Source organism: Pseudophryne corroboree, unplaced genomic scaffold (genome assembly GCF_028390025.1).
Source record: "Pseudophryne corroboree isolate aPseCor3 unplaced genomic scaffold, aPseCor3.hap2 scaffold_583, whole genome shotgun sequence".
Taxonomy (NCBI): domain Eukaryota; kingdom Metazoa; phylum Chordata; class Amphibia; order Anura; family Myobatrachidae; genus Pseudophryne; species Pseudophryne corroboree.
The window spans coordinates 336,628-356,769 of NW_026970182.1; the positions used below are offsets into that span (position 1 = coordinate 336,628).

The window sequence follows — 20,142 nt, forward strand, 5'->3', positions numbered from 1 at the left end:
AGGAATTAAGAAAATCTTTATTTAAGGGTGAAGATGTTTCTCACAAAATCGTTGCCCCAATGCATCATTGAAATTCAAGCTGGAAAGATGATTTTAATATATCACTTGTACATTTTGTATTGCTCTTCTGGTGACAATGTAGTTTGTTTTTGTCAATTACCCTTTTAATAATAGGGTAAAGAAAATTAAGTGGATTTTTTAAAGAAAACTATACTGTCAATATACTATTAAAACAAATTAAAATGGTAAAAGTTGTTGTACTTTAAGTAAAAATAAAAGAGCCAAAATATCAATCCCAGTTTTGGATTACTTTAATTAACAAAAAAAATGCATATAGCAGAGGATAGTTTCAATCTGCTTACCTCTGGGTTATGTGCCCAGCATGCTTCCATTGCTGTACTCTGCTGCACATGTAAGTGCAGTAGATCCTGAAGCACTCACTCATCATGGGAAAGTACCAATGTGTTTCTTCGTTGGTTGATGGAAGAAACATCTTACAAAAACTCTCCAGATTATTGACTTTTTAAAGTTTTTCTAGGAAACGTTCTAGATGTATGCTTATTAGCCTTTGTCAGTACGTACTTTTTACAAAGTGTCTCTGTGGCGCAATCGGTTAGTGTGTCTGGTTACTAACCAAAAGGTTGGTGATTCAATCCCACCCAGGGATGTAATTGACCTTGTTATCAGATTTTGGTGATCTTTAAGTAGACAAGTCAAAATTTCAAACCCCCTGTTATGGTGTAGGGTACCTGGCCTTCTCTGATGTAATCAGAGTTAGATTTGATTCATTGATTTTATAAAAACAGCTAGGAAGCACAATTTAGCAGTGGGTTGCAGAGAAAAAGAAATATGCTGGCAAAAAAAAATCCAATTGAGTGATTAAACAGCTCTTCATTTTCTGACTTTATTTTTATGCTAACAAATTTGTTCTCTGAAAAGTGTCCACAAAGCCAAGTCTCTGATTAACACCTTTGTAGGGATGGTTTTTCACCTATTACTAAATTAAACTTGCTTCATTGGAAAGGCAGCAAGATGCATCCTCATTTCAATGTCTACTGAAATAATGCAGGTTGACACCAGGAAACATTAACGCCACTGCATCCTTGCTGCTTTCTCATGTAGAAGTCTGTTTAATGTGAAAACAAGGTGATATCTAATTAGCACACAGGTAAGGAATTAAGAAAATCTTTATTTAAGGGTGAAGATGTTTCTCACAAAATCGTTGCCCCAATGCATCATTGAAATTCAAGCTGGAAAGATGATTTTAATATATCACTTGTACATTTTGTATTGCTCTTCTGGTGACAATGTAGTTTGTTTTTGTCAATTACCCTTTTAATAATAGGGTAAAGAAAATTAAGTGGATTTTTTAAAGAAAACTATACTGTCAATATACTATTAAAACAAATTAAAATGGTAAAAGTTATTGTACTTTAAGTAAAAATAAAAGAGCAAAAATATCAATCCCAGTTTTGATTACTTAAATTAACAAAAAAATGCATATAGCAAAGGATAGTTTCAATCTGCCTACCTCTGGGTTATGGGCCCAGCATGCTTCCATTGCAGTACTCTGCTGCACATGTAAGTGCAAGAGATCCTGAAGCACTCAGTCATCATGGGAAAGTACCAATGTGTTTCTTCGTTGGTTGATGGAAGAAACATCTTACAAAAACTCTCCAGATTATTGACTTTTTAAAGTTTTTCTAGGAAACGTTCTAGATGTATGCTTATTAGCCTTTGTCAGAATATACTTTTTGCAAAGTGTCTCTGTGGCGCAATCGGTTGGTGTGTCCGGCTACTAACCAAAAGGTTGGTGGTTCAATCCCACCCAGGGACGTAATTGACCTTATCAGATTTTGGTGATCTTTAAGTAGACAAGTCAAAATTTCAAACCCCCTGTTATGGTGTAGGGTACCTGGCCTTCTCTGATGTAATCAGAGTTAGATTTGATTCATTGATTTTATAAAAACAGCTAGGAAGCACAATTTAGCAGTGGGTTGCAGAGAAAAAGAAATATGCTGGCAAAAAAAAATCCAATTGAGTGATTAAACAGCTCTTCATTTTCTGGCTTTATTTTTATGCTAACAAATTTGTTCTCTGAAAAGTGTCCACAAAGCCAAGTCTCTGATTAACACCTTTGTAGGGATGGTTTTTCACCTATTACTAAATTAAACTTGCTTCATTGGAAAGGCAGCAAGATGCATCCTCATTTCAATGTCTACTGAAATAATACAGGTTGACACCAAGAAACATTAACGCCACTGCATCCTTGCTGCTTTCTCATGTAGAAGTTTGTTTAATGTGAAAACAAGGTGATATCTAATTAGCACACAGGTAAGGAATTAAGAAAATCTTTATTTAAGGGTGAAGATGTTTCTCACAAAATCGTTGCCCCAATGCATCATTGAAATTCAAGCTGGAAAGATGATTTTAATATATCACTTGTACATTTTGTATTGCTCTTCTGGTGACAATGTAGTTTGTTTTTGTCAATTACCCTTTTAATAATAGGGTAAAGAAAATTAAGTGGATTTTTTAAAGAAAACTATACTGTCAATATACTATTAAAACAAATTAAAATGGTAAAAGTTGTTGTACTTTAAGTAAAAATAAAAGAGCCAAAATATCAATCCCAGTTTTGGATTACTTTAATTAACAAAAAAAATGCATATAGCAGAGGATAGTTTCAATCTGCTTACCTCTGGGTTATGTGCCCAGCATGCTTCCATTGCTGTACTCTGCTGCACATGTAAGTGCAGTAGATCCTGAAGCACTCACTCATCATGGGAAAGTACCAATGTGTTTCTTCGTTGGTTGATGGAAGAAACATCTTACAAAAACTCTCCAGATTATTGACTTTTTAAAGTTTTTCTAGGAAACGTTCTAGATGTATGCTTATTAGCCTTTGTCAGTACGTACTTTTTACAAAGTGTCTCTGTGGCGCAATCGGTTAGTGTGTCTGGTTACTAACCAAAAGGTTGGTGATTCAATCCCACCCAGGGATGTAATTGACCTTGTTATCAGATTTTGGTGATCTTTAAGTAGACAAGTCAAAATTTCAAACCCTCTGTTATGGTGTAGGGTACCTGGCCTTCTCTGATGTAATCAGAGTTAGATTTGATTCAGTGATTTAATAAAAACAGCTAGGAAGCACAATTTAGCAGTGGGTTGCAGAGAAAAAGAAATATGCTGGCAAAAAAAATCCAATTGAGTGATTAAACAGCTCTTCATTTTCTGGCTTTATTTTTATGCTAACAAATTTGTTCTCTGAAAAGTGTCCACAAAGCCAAGTCTCTGATTAACACCTTTGTAGGGATGGTTTATCACCTATTACTAAATTAAACTTGCTTCATTGGAAAGGCAGCAAGATGCATCTTCATTTCAATGTCTACTGAAATAATACGGGTTGACACCAGGAAACATTAACGCCACTGCATCCTTGCTGCTTTCTCATGTGGAAGTCTGTTTAATGTGAAAACAAGGTGATATCTAATTAGCACACAGGTAAGGAATTAAGAAAATCTTTATTTAAGGGTGAAGATGTTTCTCACAAAATCGTTGCCCCAATGCATCATTGAAATTCAAGCTGGAAAGATGATTTTAATATATCACTTGTACATTTTGTATTGCTCTTCTGGTGACAATGTAGTTTGTTTTTGTCAATTACCCTTTTAATAATAGGGTAAAGAAAATTAAGTGGATTTTTTAAAGAAAACTATACTGTCAATATACTATTAAAACAAATTAAAATTGTAAAAGTTATTGTACTTTAAGTAAAAATAAAAGAGCAAAAATATCAATCCCAGTTTTGATTACTTAAATTAACAAAAAAAAATGCATATAGCAAAGGATAGTTTCAATCTGCCTACCTCTGGGTTATGGGCCCAGCATGCTTCCATTGCAGTACTCTGCTGCACATGTAAGTGCAAGAGATCCTGAAGCACTCAGTCATCATGGGAAAGTACCAATGTGTTTCTTCGTTGGTTGATGGAAGAAACATCTTACAAAAACTCTCCAGATTATTGACTTTTTAAAGTTTTTCTAGGAAACGTTCTAGATGTATGCTTATTAGCCTTTGTCAGTATGTACTTTTTGCAAAGTGTCTCTGTGGCGCAATCGGTTAGTGTGTCCAGCTACTAACCAAAAGGTTGGTGGTTCAATCCCACCCAGGGATGTAATTGACCTTGTTATCAGATTTTGGTGATCTTTAAGTAGACAAGTCAAAATTTCAAACCCCCTGTTATGGTGTAGGGTACCTGGCCTTCTCTGATGTAATCAGAGTTAGATTTGATTCATTGATTTTATAAAAACAGCTAGGAAGCACAATTTAGCAGTGGGTTGCAGAGAAAAAGAAATATGCTGGCAAAAAAAAATCCAATTGAGTGATTAAACAGCTCTTCATTTTCTGACTTTATTTTTATGCTAACAAATTTGTTCTCTGAAAAGTGTCCACAAAGCCAAGTCTCTGATTAACACCTTTGTAGGGATGGTTTTTCACCTATTACTAAATTAAACTTGCTTCATTGGAAAGGCAGCAAGATGCATCCTCATTTCAATGTCTACTGAAATAATGCAGGTTGACACCAGGAAACATTAACGCCACTGCATCCTTGCTGCTTTCTCATGTAGAAGTCTGTTTAATGTGAAAACAAGGTGATATCTAATTAGCACACAGGTAAGGAATTAAGAAAATCTTTATTTAAGGGTGAAGATGTTTCTCACAAAATCGTTGCCCCAATGCATCATTGAAATTCAAGCTGGAAAGATGATTTTAATATATCACTTGTACATTTTGTATTGCTCTTCTGGTGACAATGTAGTTTGTTTTTGTCAATTACCCTTTTAATAATAGGGTAAAGAAAATTAAGTGGATTTTTTAAAGAAAACTATACTGTCAATATACTATTAAAACAAATTAAAATGGTAAAAGTTATTGTACTTTAAGTAAAAATAAAAGAGCAAAAATATCAATCCCAGTTTTGATTACTTAAATTAACAAAAAAAATGCATATAGCAAAGGATAGTTTCAATCTGCCTACCTCTGGGTTATGGGCCCAGCATGCTTCCATTGCAGTACTCTGCTGCACATGTAAGTGCAAGAGATCCTGAAGCACTCAGTCATCATGGGAAAGTACCAATGTGTTTCTTCGTTGGTTGATGGAAGAAACATCTTACAAAAACTCTCCAGATTATTGACTTTTTAAAGTTTTTCTAGGAAACGTTCTAGATGTATGCTTATTAGCCTTTGTCAGTATGTAATTTTTGCAAAGTGTCTCTGTACCGCAATCGGTTAGTGTGTCCGGCTACTAACCAAAAAGTTGGTGGTTCAATCCCACCCAGGGACGTAATTGACCTTGTTATCAGATTTTGGTGATCTTTAAGTAGACAAGTCAAAATTTCAAACCCCCTGTTATGGTGTAGGGTACCTGGCCTTCTCTGATGTAATCAGAGTTAGATTTGATTCATTGATTTTATAAAAACAGCTAGGAAGCACAATTTAGCAGTGGGTTGCAGAGAAAAAGAAATATGCTGGCAAAAAAAAATCCAATTGAGTGATTAAACAGCTCTTCATTTTCTCGCTTTATTTTTATGCTAACAAATTTGTTCTCTGAAAAGTGTCCACAAAGCCAAGTCTCTGATTAACACCTTTGTAGGGATGGTTTTTCACCTATTACTAAATTAAACTTGCTTCATTGGAAAGGCAGCAAGATGCATCCTCATTTCAATGTCTACTGAAATAATACAGGTTGACACCAGGAAACATTAACGCCACTGCATCCTTGCTGCTTTCTCATGTAGAAGTCTGTTTAATGTGAAAACAAGGTGATATCTAATTAGCACACAGGTAAGGAATTAAGAAAATCTTTATTTAAGGGTGAAGATGTTTCTCACAAAATCGTTGCCCCAATGCATCATTGAAATTCAAGCTGGAAAGATGATTTTAATATATCACTTGTACATTTTGTATTGCTCTTCTGGTGACAATGTAGTTTGTTTTTGTCAATTACCCTTTTAATAATAGGGTAAAGAAAATTAAGTGGATTTTTTAAAGAAAACTATACTGTCAATATACTATTAAAACAAATTAAAATGGTAAAAGTTATTGTACTTTAAGTAAAAATAAAAGAGCAAAAATATCAATCCCAGTTTTGATTACTTAAATTAACAAAAAAATGCATATAGCAAAGGATAGTTTCAATCTGCCTACCTCTGGGTTATGGGCCCAGCATGCTTCCATTGCAGTACTCTGCTGCACATGTAAGTGCAAGAGATCCTGAAGCACTCAGTCATCATGGGAAAGTACCAATGTGTTTCTTCGTTGGTTGATGGAAGAAACATCTTACAAAAACTCTCCAGATTATTGACTTTTTAAAGTTTTTCTAGGAAACGTTCTAGATGTATGCTTATTAGCCTTTGTCAGAATATACTTTTTGCAAAGTGTCTCTGTGGCGCAATCGGTTAGTGTGTCCGGCTACTAACCAAAAGGTTGGTGGTTCAATCCCACCCAGGGACGTAATTGACCTTATCAGATTTTGGTGATCTTTAAGTAGACAAGTCAAAATTTCAAACCCCCTGTTATGGTGTAGGGTACCTGGCCTTCTCTGATGTAATCAGAGTTAGATTTGATTCATTGATTTTATAAAAACAGCTAGGAAGCACAATTTAGCAGTGGGTTGCAGAGAAAAAGAAATATGCTGGCAAAAAAAAATCCAATTGAGTGATTAAACAGCTCTTCATTTTCTGGCTTTATTTTTATGCTAACAAATTTGTTCTCTGAAAAGTGTCCACAAAGCCAAGTCTCTGATTAACACCTTTGTAGGGATGGTTTTTCACCTATTACTAAATTAAACTTGCTTCATTGGAAAGGCAGCAAGATGCATCCTCATTTCAATGTCTACTGAAATAATACAGGTTGACACCAAGAAACATTAACGCCACTGCATCCTTGCTGCTTTCTCATGTAGAAGTTTGTTTAATGTGAAAACAAGGTGATATCTAATTAGCACACAGGTAAGGAATTAAGAAAATCTTTATTTAAGGGTGAAGATGTTTCTCACAAAATCGTTGCCCCAATGCATCATTGAAATTCAAGCTGGAAAGATGATTTTAATATATCACTTGTACATTTTGTATTGCTCTTCTGGTGACAATGTAGTTTGTTTTTGTCAATTACCCTTTTAATAATAGGGTAAAGAAAATTAAGTGGATTTTTTAAAGAAAACTATACTGTCAATATACTATTAAAACAAATTAAAATGGTAAAAGTTATTGTACTTTAAGTAAAAATAAAAGAGCAAAAATATCAATCCCAGTTTTGATTACTTAAATTAACAAAAAAATGCATATAGCAAAGGATAGTTTCAATCTGCCTACCTCTGGGTTATGGGCCCAGCATGCTTCCATTGCAGTACTCTGCTGCACATGTAAGTGCAAGAGATCCTGAAGCACTCAGTCATCATGGGAAAGTACCAATGTGTTTCTTCGTTGGTTGATGGAAGAAACATCTTACAAAAACTCTCCAGATTATTGACTTTTTAAAGTTTTTCTAGGAAACGTTCTAGATGTATGCTTATTAGCCTTTGTCAGAATATACTTTTTGCAAAGTGTCTCTGTGGCGCAATCGGTTGGTGTGTCCGGCTACTAACCAAAAGGTTGGTGGTTCAATCCCACCCAGGGACGTAATTGACCTTATCAGATTTTGGTGATCTTTAAGTAGACAAGTCAAAATTTCAAACCCCCTGTTATGGTGTAGGGTACCTGGCCTTCTCTGATGTAATCAGAGTTAGATTTGATTCATTGATTTTATAAAAACAGCTAGGAAGCACAATTTAGCAGTGGGTTGCAGAGAAAAAGAAATATGCTGGCAAAAAAAAATCCAATTGAGTGATTAAACAGCTCTTCATTTTCTGGCTTTATTTTTATGCTAACAAATTTGTTCTCTGAAAAGTGTCCACAAAGCCAAGTCTCTGATTAACACCTTTGTAGGGATGGTTTTTCACCTATTACTAAATTAAACTTGCTTCATTGGAAAGGCAGCAAGATGCATCCTCATTTCAATGTCTACTGAAATAATACAGGCTGACACCAAGAAACATTAACGCCACTGCATCCTTGCTGCTTTCTCATGTAGAAGTTTGTTTAATGTGAAAACAAGGTGATATCTAATTAGCACACAGGTAAGGAATTAAGAAAATCTTTATTTAAGGGTGAAGATGTTTCTCACAAAATCGTTGCCCCAATGCATCATTGAAATTCAAGCTGGAAAGATGATTTTAATATATCACTTGTACATTTTGTATTGCTCTTCTGGTGACAATGTAGTTTGTTTTTGTCAATTACCCTTTTAATAATAGGGTAAAGAAAATTAAGTGGATTTTTTAAAGAAAACTATACTGTCAATATACTATTAAAACAAATTAAAATGGTAAAAGTTGTTGTACTTTAAGTAAAAATAAAAGAGCCAAAATATCAATCCCAGTTTTGGATTACTTTAATTAACAAAAAAAATGCATATAGCAGAGGATAGTTTCAATCTGCTTACCTCTGGGTTATGTGCCCAGCATGCTTCCATTGCTGTACTCTGCTGCACATGTAAGTGCAGTAGATCCTGAAGCACTCACTCATCATGGGAAAGTACCAATGTGTTTCTTCGTTGGTTGATGGAAGAAACATCTTACAAAAACTCTCCAGATTATTGACTTTTTAAAGTTTTTCTAGGAAACGTTCTAGATGTATGCTTATTAGCCTTTGTCAGTACGTACTTTTTACAAAGTGTCTCTGTGGCGCAATCGGTTAGTGTGTCTGGTTACTAACCAAAAGGTTGGTGATTCAATCCCACCCAGGGATGTAATTGACCTTGTTATCAGATTTTGGTGATCTTTAAGTAGACAAGTCAAAATTTCAAACCCTCTGTTATGGTGTAGGGTACCTGGCCTTCTCTGATGTAATCAGAGTTAGATTTGATTCAGTGATTTAATAAAAACAGCTAGGAAGCACAATTTAGCAGTGGGTTGCAGAGAAAAAGAAATATGCTGGCAAAAAAAATCCAATTGAGTGATTAAACAGCTCTTCATTTTCTGGCTTTATTTTTATGCTAACAAATTTGTTCTCTGAAAAGTGTCCACAAAGCCAAGTCTCTGATTAACACCTTTGTAGGGATGGTTTATCACCTATTACTAAATTAAACTTGCTTCATTGGAAAGGCAGCAAGATGCATCTTCATTTCAATGTCTACTGAAATAATACGGGTTGACACCAGGAAACATTAACGCCACTGCATCCTTGCTGCTTTCTCATGTGGAAGTCTGTTTAATGTGAAAACAAGGTGATATCTAATTAGCACACAGGTAAGGAATTAAGAAAATCTTTATTTAAGGGTGAAGATGTTTCTCACAAAATCGTTGCCCCAATGCATCATTGAAATTCAAGCTGGAAAGATGATTTTAATATATCACTTGTACATTTTGTATTGCTCTTCTGGTGACAATGTAGTTTGTTTTTGTCAATTACCCTTTTAATAATAGGGTAAAGAAAATTAAGTGGATTTTTTAAAGAAAACTATACTGTCAATATACTATTAAAACAAATTAAAATTGTAAAAGTTATTGTACTTTAAGTAAAAATAAAAGAGCAAAAATATCAATCCCAGTTTTGATTACTTAAATTAACAAAAAAAAATGCATATAGCAAAGGATAGTTTCAATCTGCCTACCTCTGGGTTATGGGCCCAGCATGCTTCCATTGCAGTACTCTGCTGCACATGTAAGTGCAAGAGATCCTGAAGCACTCAGTCATCATGGGAAAGTACCAATGTGTTTCTTCGTTGGTTGATGGAAGAAACATCTTACAAAAACTCTCCAGATTATTGACTTTTTAAAGTTTTTCTAGGAAACGTTCTAGATGTATGCTTATTAGCCTTTGTCAGTATGTACTTTTTGCAAAGTGTCTCTGTGGCGTAATCGGTTAGTGTGTCCAGCTACTAACCAAAAGGTTGGTGGTTCAATCCCACCCAGGGATGTAATTGACCTTGTTATCAGATTTTGGTGATCTTTAAGTAGACAAGTCAAAATTTCAAACCCCCTGTTATGGTGTAGGGTACCTGGCCTTCTCTGATGTAATCAGAGTTAGATTTGATTCATTGATTTTATAAAAACAGCTAGGAAGCACAATTTAGCAGTGGGTTGCAGAGAAAAAGAAATATGCTGGCAAAAAAAAATCCAATTGAGTGATTAAACAGCTCTTCATTTTCTGACTTTATTTTTATGCTAACAAATTTGTTCTCTGAAAAGTGTCCACAAAGCCAAGTCTCTGATTAACACCTTTGTAGGGATGGTTTTTCACCTATTACTAAATTAAACTTGCTTCATTGGAAAGGCAGCAAGATGCATCCTCATTTCAATGTCTACTGAAATAATGCAGGTTGACACCAGGAAACATTAACGCCACTGCATCCTTGCTGCTTTCTCATGTAGAAGTCTGTTTAATGTGAAAACAAGGTGATATCTAATTAGCACACAGGTAAGGAATTAAGAAAATCTTTATTTAAGGGTGAAGATGTTTCTCACAAAATCGTTGCCCCAATGCATCATTGAAATTCAAGCTGGAAAGATGATTTTAATATATCACTTGTACATTTTGTATTGCTCTTCTGGTGACAATGTAGTTTGTTTTTGTCAATTACCCTTTTAATAATAGGGTAAAGAAAATTAAGTGGATTTTTTAAAGAAAACTATACTGTCAATATACTATTAAAACAAATTAAAATGGTAAAAGTTATTGTACTTTAAGTAAAAATAAAAGAGCAAAAATATCAATCCCAGTTTTGATTACTTAAATTAACAAAAAAAATGCATATAGCAAAGGATAGTTTCAATCTGCCTACCTCTGGGTTATGGGCCCAGCATGCTTCCATTGCAGTACTCTGCTGCACATGTAAGTGCAAGAGATCCTGAAGCACTCAGTCATCATGGGAAAGTACCAATGTGTTTCTTCGTTGGTTGATGGAAGAAACATCTTACAAAAACTCTCCAGATTATTGACTTTTTAAAGTTTTTCTAGGAAACGTTCTAGATGTATGCTTATTAGCCTTTGTCAGTATGTAATTTTTGCAAAGTGTCTCTGTACCGCAATCGGTTAGTGTGTCCGGCTACTAACCAAAAAGTTGGTGGTTCAATCCCACCCAGGGACGTAATTGACCTTGTTATCAGATTTTGGTGATCTTTAAGTAGACAAGTCAAAATTTCAAACCCCCTGTTATGGTGTAGGGTACCTGGCCTTCTCTGATGTAATCAGAGTTAGATTTGATTCATTGATTTTATAAAAACAGCTAGGAAGCACAATTTAGCAGTGGGTTGCAGAGAAAAAGAAATATGCTGGCAAAAAAAAATCCAATTGAGTGATTAAACAGCTCTTCATTTTCTCGCTTTATTTTTATGCTAACAAATTTGTTCTCTGAAAAGTGTCCACAAAGCCAAGTCTCTGATTAACACCTTTGTAGGGATGGTTTTTCACCTATTACTAAATTAAACTTGCTTCATTGGAAAGGCAGCAAGATGCATCCTCATTTCAATGTCTACTGAAATAATACAGGTTGACACCAGGAAACATTAACGCCACTGCATCCTTGCTGCTTTCTCATGTAGAAGTCTGTTTAATGTGAAAACAAGGTGATATCTAATTAGCACACAGGTAAGGAATTAAGAAAATCTTTATTTAAGGGTGAAGATGTTTCTCACAAAATCGTTGCCCCAATGCATCATTGAAATTCAAGCTGGAAAGATGATTTTAATATATCACTTGTACATTTTGTATTGCTCTTCTGGTGACAATGTAGTTTGTTTTTGTCAATTACCCTTTTAATAATAGGGTAAAGAAAATTAAGTGGATTTTTTAAAGAAAACTATACTGTCAATATACTATTAAAACAAATTAAAATGGTAAAAGTTATTGTACTTTAAGTAAAAATAAAAGAGCAAAAATATCAATCCCAGTTTTGATTACTTAAATTAACAAAAAAATGCATATAGCAAAGGATAGTTTCAATCTGCCTACCTCTGGGTTATGGGCCCAGCATGCTTCCATTGCAGTACTCTGCTGCACATGTAAGTGCAAGAGATCCTGAAGCACTCAGTCATCATGGGAAAGTACCAATGTGTTTCTTCGTTGGTTGATGGAAGAAACATCTTACAAAAACTCTCCAGATTATTGACTTTTTAAAGTTTTTCTAGGAAACGTTCTAGATGTATGCTTATTAGCCTTTGTCAGAATATACTTTTTGCAAAGTGTCTCTGTGGCGCAATCGGTTAGTGTGTCCGGCTACTAACCAAAAGGTTGGTGGTTCAATCCCACCCAGGGACGTAATTGACCTTATCAGATTTTGGTGATCTTTAAGTAGACAAGTCAAAATTTCAAACCCCCTGTTATGGTGTAGGGTACCTGGCCTTCTCTGATGTAATCAGAGTTAGATTTGATTCATTGATTTTATAAAAACAGCTAGGAAGCACAATTTAGCAGTGGGTTGCAGAGAAAAAGAAATATGCTGGCAAAAAAAAATCCAATTGAGTGATTAAACAGCTCTTCATTTTCTGGCTTTATTTTTATGCTAACAAATTTGTTCTCTGAAAAGTGTCCACAAAGCCAAGTCTCTGATTAACACCTTTGTAGGGATGGTTTTTCACCTATTACTAAATTAAACTTGCTTCATTGGAAAGGCAGCAAGATGCATCCTCATTTCAATGTCTACTGAAATAATACAGGTTGACACCAAGAAACATTAACGCCACTGCATCCTTGCTGCTTTCTCATGTAGAAGTTTGTTTAATGTGAAAACAAGGTGATATCTAATTAGCACACAGGTAAGGAATTAAGAAAATCTTTATTTAAGGGTGAAGATGTTTCTCACAAAATTGTTGCCCCAATGCATCATTGAAATTCAAGCTGGAAAGATGATTTTAATATATCACTTGTACATTTTGTATTGCTCTTCTGGTGACAATGTAGTTTGTTTTTGTCAATTACCCTTTTAATAATAGGGTAAAGAAAATTAAGTGGATTTTTTAAAGAAAACTATACTGTCAATATACTATTAAAACAAATTAAAATGGTAAAAGTTATTGTACTTTAAGTAAAAATAAAAGAGCAAAAATATCAATCCCAGTTTTGATTACTTAAATTAACAAAAAAAATGCATATAGCAAAGGATAGTTTCAATCTGCCTACCTCTGGGTTATGGGCCCAGCATGCTTCCATTGCAGTACTCTGCTGCACATGTAAGTGCAAGAGATCCTGAAGCACTCAGTCATCATGGGAAAGTACCAATGTGTTTCTTTGTTGGTTGATGGAAGAAACATCTTACAAAAACTCTCCAGATTATTAACTTTTTAAAGTTTTTCTAGGAAACGTTCTAGATGTATGCTTATTAGCCTTTGTCAGTATGTACTTTTTGTAAAGAGTCTCTGTGGCGCAATCGGTTAGTGTGTCCGGCTACTAACCAAAAGGTTGGTGGTTCAATCCCACCCAGGGACGTAATTGACCTTGTTATCAGATTTTGGTGATCTTTAAGTAGACAAGTCAAAATTTCAAACCCCCTGTTATGGTGTAGGGTACCTGGCCTTCTCTGATGTAATCAGAGTTAGATTTGATTCATTGATTTTATAAAAACAGCTAGGAAGCACAATTTAGCAGTGGGTTGCAGAGAAAAAGAAATATGCTGGCAAAAAAAAATCCAATTGAGTGATTAAACAGCTCTTCATTTTCTGGCTTTATTTTTATGCTAACAAATTTGTTCTCTGAAAAGTGTCCACAAAGCCAAGTCTCTGATTAACACCTTTGTAGGGATGGTTTTTCAACTATTACTAAATTAAACTTGCTTCATTGGAAAGGCAGCAAGATGCATCCTCATTTCAATGTCTACTGAAATAATACAGGTTGACACCAGGAAACATTAACGCCACTGCATCCTTGCTGCTTTCTCATGTAGAAGTCTGTTTAATGTGAAAACAAGGTGATATCTAATTAGCACACAGGTAAGGAATTAAGAAAATCTTTATTTAAGGGTGAAGATGTTTCTCACAAAATCGTTGCCCCAATGCATCATTGAAATTCAAGCTGGAAAGATGATTTTAATATATCACTTGTACATTTTGTATTGATCTTCTGGTGACAATGTAGTTTGTTTTTGTCAATTACCCTTTTAATAATAGGGTAAAGAAAATTAAGTGGATTTTTTAAAGAAAACTATACTGTCAATATACTATTAAAACAAATTAAAATGGTAAAAGTTATTGTACTTTAAGTAAAAATAAAAGAGCAAAAATATCAATCCCAGTTTTGATTACTTAAATTAACAAAAAAAAATGCATATAGCAAAGGATAGTTTCAATCTGCCTACCTCTGGGTTATGGGCCCAGCATGCTTCCATTGCAGTACTCTGCTGCACATGTAAGTGCAAGAGATCCTGAAGCACTCAGTCATCATGGGAAAGTACCAATGTGTTTCTTCGTTGGTTGATGGAAGAAACATCTTACAAAAACTCTCCAGATTATTGACTTTTTAAAGTTTTTCTAGGAAACGTTCTAGATGTATGCTTATTAGCCTTTGTCAGTATGTACTTTTTGCAAAGTGTCTCTGTGGCGCAATCGGTTAGTGTGTCCAGCTACTAACCAAAAGGTTGGTGGTTCAATCCCACCCAGGGATGTAATTGACTTTGTTATCAGATTTTGGTGATCTTTAAGTAGACAAGTCAAAATTTCAAACCCCCTGTTATGGTGTAGGGTACCTGGCCTTCTCTGATGTAATCAGAGTTAGATTTGATTCATTGATTTTATAAAAACAGCTAGGAAGCACAATTTAGCAGTGGGTTGCAGAGAAAAAGAAATATGCTGGCAAAAAAAAATCCAATTGAGTGATTAAACAGCTCTTCATTTTCTGACTTTATTTTTATGCTAACAAATTTGTTCTCTGAAAAGTGTCCACAAAGCCAAGTCTCTGATTAACACCTTTGTAGGGATGGTTTTTCACCTATTACTAAATTAAACTTGCTTCATTGGAAAGGCAGCAAGATGCATCCTCATTTCAATGTCTACTGAAATAATACAGGTTGACACCAGGAAACATTAACGCCACTGCATCCTTGCTGCTTTCTCATGTAGAAGTCTGTTTAATGTGAAAACAAGGTGATATCTAATTAGCACACAGGTAAGGAATTAAGAAAATCTTTATTTAAGGGTGAAGATGTTTCTCACAAAATCGTTGCCCCAATGCATCATTGAAATTCAAGCTGGAAAGATGATTTTAATATATCACTTGTACATTTTGTATTGCTCTTCTGGTGACAATGTAGTTTGTTTTTGTCAATTACCCTTTTAATAATAGGGTAAAGAAAATTAAGTGGATTTTTTAAAGAAAACTATACTGTCAATATACTATTAAAACAAATTAAAATGGTAAAAGTTATTGTACTTTAAGTAAAAATAAAAGAGCAAAAATATCAATCCCAGTTTTGATTACTTAAATTAACAAAAAAAATGCATATAGCAAAGGATAGTTTCAATCTGCCTACCTCTGGGTTATGGGCCCAGCATGCTTCCATTGCAGTACTCTGCTGCACATGTAAGTGCAAGAGATCCTGAAGCACTCAGTCATCATGGGAAAGTACCAATGTGTTTCTTCGTTGGTTGATGGAAGAAACATCTTACAAAAACTCTCCAGATTATTGACTTTTTAAAGTTTTTCTAGGAAACGTTCTAGATGTATGCTTATTAGCCTTTGTCAGTATGTAATTTTTGCAAAGTGTCTCTGTACCGCAATCGGTTAGTGTGTCCGGCTACTAACCAAAAAGTTGGTGGTTCAATCCCACCCAGGGACGTAATTGACCTTGTTATCAGATTTTGGTGATCTTTAAGTAGACAAGTCAAAATTTCAAACCCCCTGTTATGGTGTAGGGTACCTGGCCTTCTCTGATGTAATCAGAGTTAGATTTGATTCATTGATTTTATAAAAACAGCTAGGAAGCACAATTTAGCAGTGGGTTGCAGAGAAAAAGAAATATGCTGGCAAAAAAAAATCCAATTGAGTGATTAAACAGCTCTTCATTTTCTCGCTTTATTTTTATGCTAACAAATTTGTTCTCTGAAAAGTGTCCACAAAGCCAAGTCTCTGATTAACACCTTTGTAGGGATGGTTTTTCACCTATTACTAAATTAAACTTGCTTCATTGGAAAGGCAGCAAGATGCATCCTCATTTCAATGTCTACTGAAATAATACAGGTTGACACCAGGAAACATTAACGCCACTGCATCCTTGCTGCTTTCTCATGTAGAAGTCTGTTTAATGTGAAAACAAGGTGATATCTAATTAGCACACAGGTAAGGAATTAAGAAAATCTTTATTTAAGGGTGAAGATGTTTCTCACAAAATCGTTGCCCCAATGCATCATTGAAATTCAAGCTGGAAAGATGATTTTAATATATCACTTGTACATTTTGTATTGCTCTTCTGGTGACAATGTAGTTTGTTTTTGTCAATTACCCTTTTAATAATAGGGTAAAGAAAATTAAGTGGATTTTTTAAAGAAAACTATACTGTCAATATACTATTAAAACAAATTAAAATGGTAAAAGTTATTGTACTTTAAGTAAAAATAAAAGAGCAAAAATATCAATCCCAGTTTTGATTACTTAAATTAACAAAAAAAATGCATATAGCAAAGGATAGTTTCAATCTGCCTACCTCTGGGTTATGGGCCCAGCATGCTTCCATTGCAGTACTCTGCTGCACATGTAAGTGCAAGAGATCCTGAAGCACTCAGTCATCATGGGAAAGTACCAAAGTGTTTCTTCGTTGGTTGATGGAAGAAACATCTTACAAAAACTCTCCAGATTATTGACTTTTTAAAGTTTTTCTAGGAAACGTTCTAGATGTATGCTTATTAGCCTTTGTCAGAATATACTTTTTGCAAAGTGTCTCTGTGGCGCAATCGGTTAGTGTGTCCGGCTACTAACCAAAAGGTTGGTGGTTCAATCCCACCCAGGGACGTAATTGACCTTATCAGATTTTGGTGATCTTTAAGTAGACAAGTCAAAATTTCAAACCCCCTGTTATGGTGTAGGGTACCTGGCCTTCTCTGATGTAATCAGAGTTAGATTTGATTCATTGATTTTATAAAAACAGCTAGGAAGCACAATTTAGCAGTGGGTTGCAGAGAAAAAGAAATATGCTGGCAAAAAAAAATCCAATTGAGTGATTAAACAGCTCTTCATTTTCTGGCTTTATTTTTATGCTAACAAATTTGTTCTCTGAAAAGTGTCCACAAAGCCAAGTCTCTGATTAACACCTTTGTAGGGATGGTTTTTCACCTATTACTAAATTAAACTTGCTTCATTGGAAAGGCAGCAAGATGCATCCTCATTTCAATGTCTACTGAAATAATACAGGTTGACACCAAGAAACATTAACGCCACTGCATCCTTGCTGCTTTCTCATGTAGAAGTTTGTTTAATGTGAAAACAAGGTGATATCTAATTAGCACACAGGTAAGGAATTAAGAAAATCTTTATTTAAGGGTGAAGATGTTTCTCACAAAATCGTTGCCCCAATGCATCATTGAAATTCAAGCTGGAAAGATGATTTTAATATATCACTTGTACATTTTGTATTGCTCTTCTGGTGACAATGTAGTTTGTTTTTGTCAATTACCCTTTTAATAATAGGGTAAAGAAAATTAAGTGGATTTTTTAAAGAAAACTATACTGTCAATATACTATTAAAACAAATTAAAATGGTAAAAGTTATTGTACTTTAAGTAAAAATAAAAGAGCAAAAATATCAATCCCAGTTTTGATTACTTAAATTAACAAAAAAAATGCATATAGCAAAGGATAGTTTCAATCTGCCTACCTCTGGGTTATGGGCCCAGCATGCTTCCATTGCAGTACTCTGCTGCACATGTAAGTGCAAGAGATCCTGAAGCACTCAGTCATCATGGGAAAGTACCAATGTGTTTCTTTGTTGGTTGATGGAAGAAACATCTTACAAAAACTCTCCAGATTATTAACTTTTTAAAGTTTTTCTAGGAAACGTTCTAGATGTATGCTTATTAGCCTTTGTCAGTATGTACTTTTTGTAAAGAGTCTCTGTGGCGCAATCGGTTAGTGTGTCCGGCTACTAACCAAAAGGTTGGTGGTTCAATCCCACCCAGGGACGTAATTGACCTTGTTATCAGATTTTGGTGATCTTTAAGTAGACAAGTCAAAATTTCAAACCCCCTGTTATGGTGTAGGGTACCTGGCCTTCTCTGATGTAATCAGAGTTAGATTTGATTCATTGATTTTATAAAAACAGCTAGGAAGCACAATTTAGCAGTGGGTTGCAGAGAAAAAGAAATATGCTGGCAAAAAAAAATCCAATTGAGTGATTAAACAGCTCTTCATTTTCTGGCTTTATTTTTATGCTAACAAATTTGTTCTCTGAAAAGTGTCCACAAAGCCAAGTCTCTGATTAACACCTTTGTAGGGATGGTTTTTCACCTATTACTAAATTAAACTTGCTTCATTGGAAAGGCAGCAAGATGCATCCTCATTTCAATGTCTACTGAAATAATACAGGTTGACACCAGGAAACATTAACGCCACTGCATCCTTGCTGCTTTCTCATGTAGAAGTCTGTTTAATGTGAAAACAAGGTGATATCTAATTAGCACACAGGTAAGGAATTAAGAAAATCTTTATTTAAGGGTGAAGATGTTTCTCACAAAATCGTTGCCCCAATGCATCATTGAAATTCAAGCTGGAAAGATGATTTTAATATATCACTTGTACATTTTGTATTGCTCTTCTGGTGACAATGTAGTTTGTTTTTGTCAATTACCCTTTTAATAATAGGGTAAAGAAAATTAAGTGGATTTTTTAAAGAAAACTATACTGTCAATATACTATTAAAACAAATTAAAATGGTAAAAGTTATTGTACTTTAAGTAAAAATAAAAGAGCAAAAATATCAATCCCAGTTTTGATTACTTAAATTAACAAAAAAAAATGCATATAGCAAAGGATAGTTTCAATCTGCCTACCTCTGGGTTATGGGCCCAGCATGCTTCCATTGCAGTACTCTGCTGCACATGTAAGTGCAAGAGATCCTGAAGCACTCAGTCATCATGGGAAAGTACCAATGTGTTTCTTTGTTGGTTGATGGAAGAAACATCTTACAAAAACTCTCCAGATTATTGACTTTTTAAAGTTTTTCTAGGAAACGTTCTAGATGTATGCTTATTAGCCTTTGTCAGTATGTACTTTTTGCAAAGTGTCTCTGTGGCGCAATCAGTTAGTGTGTCCGGCTACTAACCAAAAGGTTGGTGGTTCAGTCCCAACCAGGGACGTTATTGACCTTGTTATCAGATTTTGGTGATCTTTAAGTAGACAAGTCAAAATTTCAAACCCCCTGTTATGGTGTAAGGTACCTGGCCTTCTCTGATGTAATCAGAGTTAGATTTGATTCATTGATTTTATAAAAACAGCTAGGAAGCACAATTTAGCAGTGGGTTGCAGAGAAAAAGAAATATGCTGGCAAAAAAAAATCCAATTGAGTGATTAAACAGCTCTTCATTTTCTGGCTTTATTTTTATGCTAACAAATTTGTTCTCTGAAAAGTGTCCACAAAGCCAAGTCTCTGATTAACACCTTTGTAGGGATGGTTTTTCACCTATTACTAAATTAAACTTGCTTCATTGGAAAGGCAGCAAGATGCATCCTCATTTCAATGTCTACTGAAATAATACAGGTTGACACCAGGAAACATTAACGCCACTGCATCCTTGCTGCTTTCTCATGTAGAAGTCTGTTTAATGTGAAAACAAGGTGATATCTAATTAGCACACAGGTAAGGAATTAAGAAAATCTTTATTTAAGGGTGAAGATGTTTCTCACAAAATCGTTGCCCCAATGCATCATTGAAATTCAAGCTGGAAAGATGATTTTAATATATCACTTGTACATTTTGTATTGCTCTTCTGGTGACAATGTAGTTTGTTTTTGTCAATTACCCTTTTAATAATAGGGTAAAGAAAATTAAGTGGATTTTTTAAAGAAAACTATACTGTCAATATACTATTAAAACAAATTAAAATGGTAAAAGTTATTGTACTTTAA

At 34.6% G+C, this 20,142-nt stretch overlaps 5 non-coding genes across 5 annotated transcripts; all 5 read left to right on the forward strand.

Moving 5' to 3' along the window:
- Positions 1 to 6,440: 6,440 nt before the first annotated feature.
- On the forward strand, positions 6,441 to 6,514 carry TRNAS-ACU (transfer RNA serine (anticodon ACU)). Its single transcript has one exon. It is a non-coding gene; the product is annotated as a tRNA-Ser (tRNA).
- A 5,769-nt stretch (positions 6,515 to 12,283) lies between these two features.
- TRNAS-ACU (transfer RNA serine (anticodon ACU)) lies at positions 12,284 to 12,357 on the forward strand. The gene has a single exon. It is a non-coding gene; the product is annotated as a tRNA-Ser (tRNA).
- A 1,093-nt stretch (positions 12,358 to 13,450) lies between these two features.
- Positions 13,451 to 13,524, forward strand: TRNAS-ACU (transfer RNA serine (anticodon ACU)). Its single transcript has one exon. It is a non-coding gene; the product is annotated as a tRNA-Ser (tRNA).
- Positions 13,525 to 16,961: 3,437 nt separating this feature from the next.
- Positions 16,962 to 17,035, forward strand: TRNAS-ACU (transfer RNA serine (anticodon ACU)). Its single transcript has one exon. It is a non-coding gene; the product is annotated as a tRNA-Ser (tRNA).
- A 1,093-nt stretch (positions 17,036 to 18,128) lies between these two features.
- On the forward strand, positions 18,129 to 18,202 carry TRNAS-ACU (transfer RNA serine (anticodon ACU)). The gene has a single exon. It is a non-coding gene; the product is annotated as a tRNA-Ser (tRNA).
- Positions 18,203 to 20,142: the final 1,940 nt, after the last annotated feature.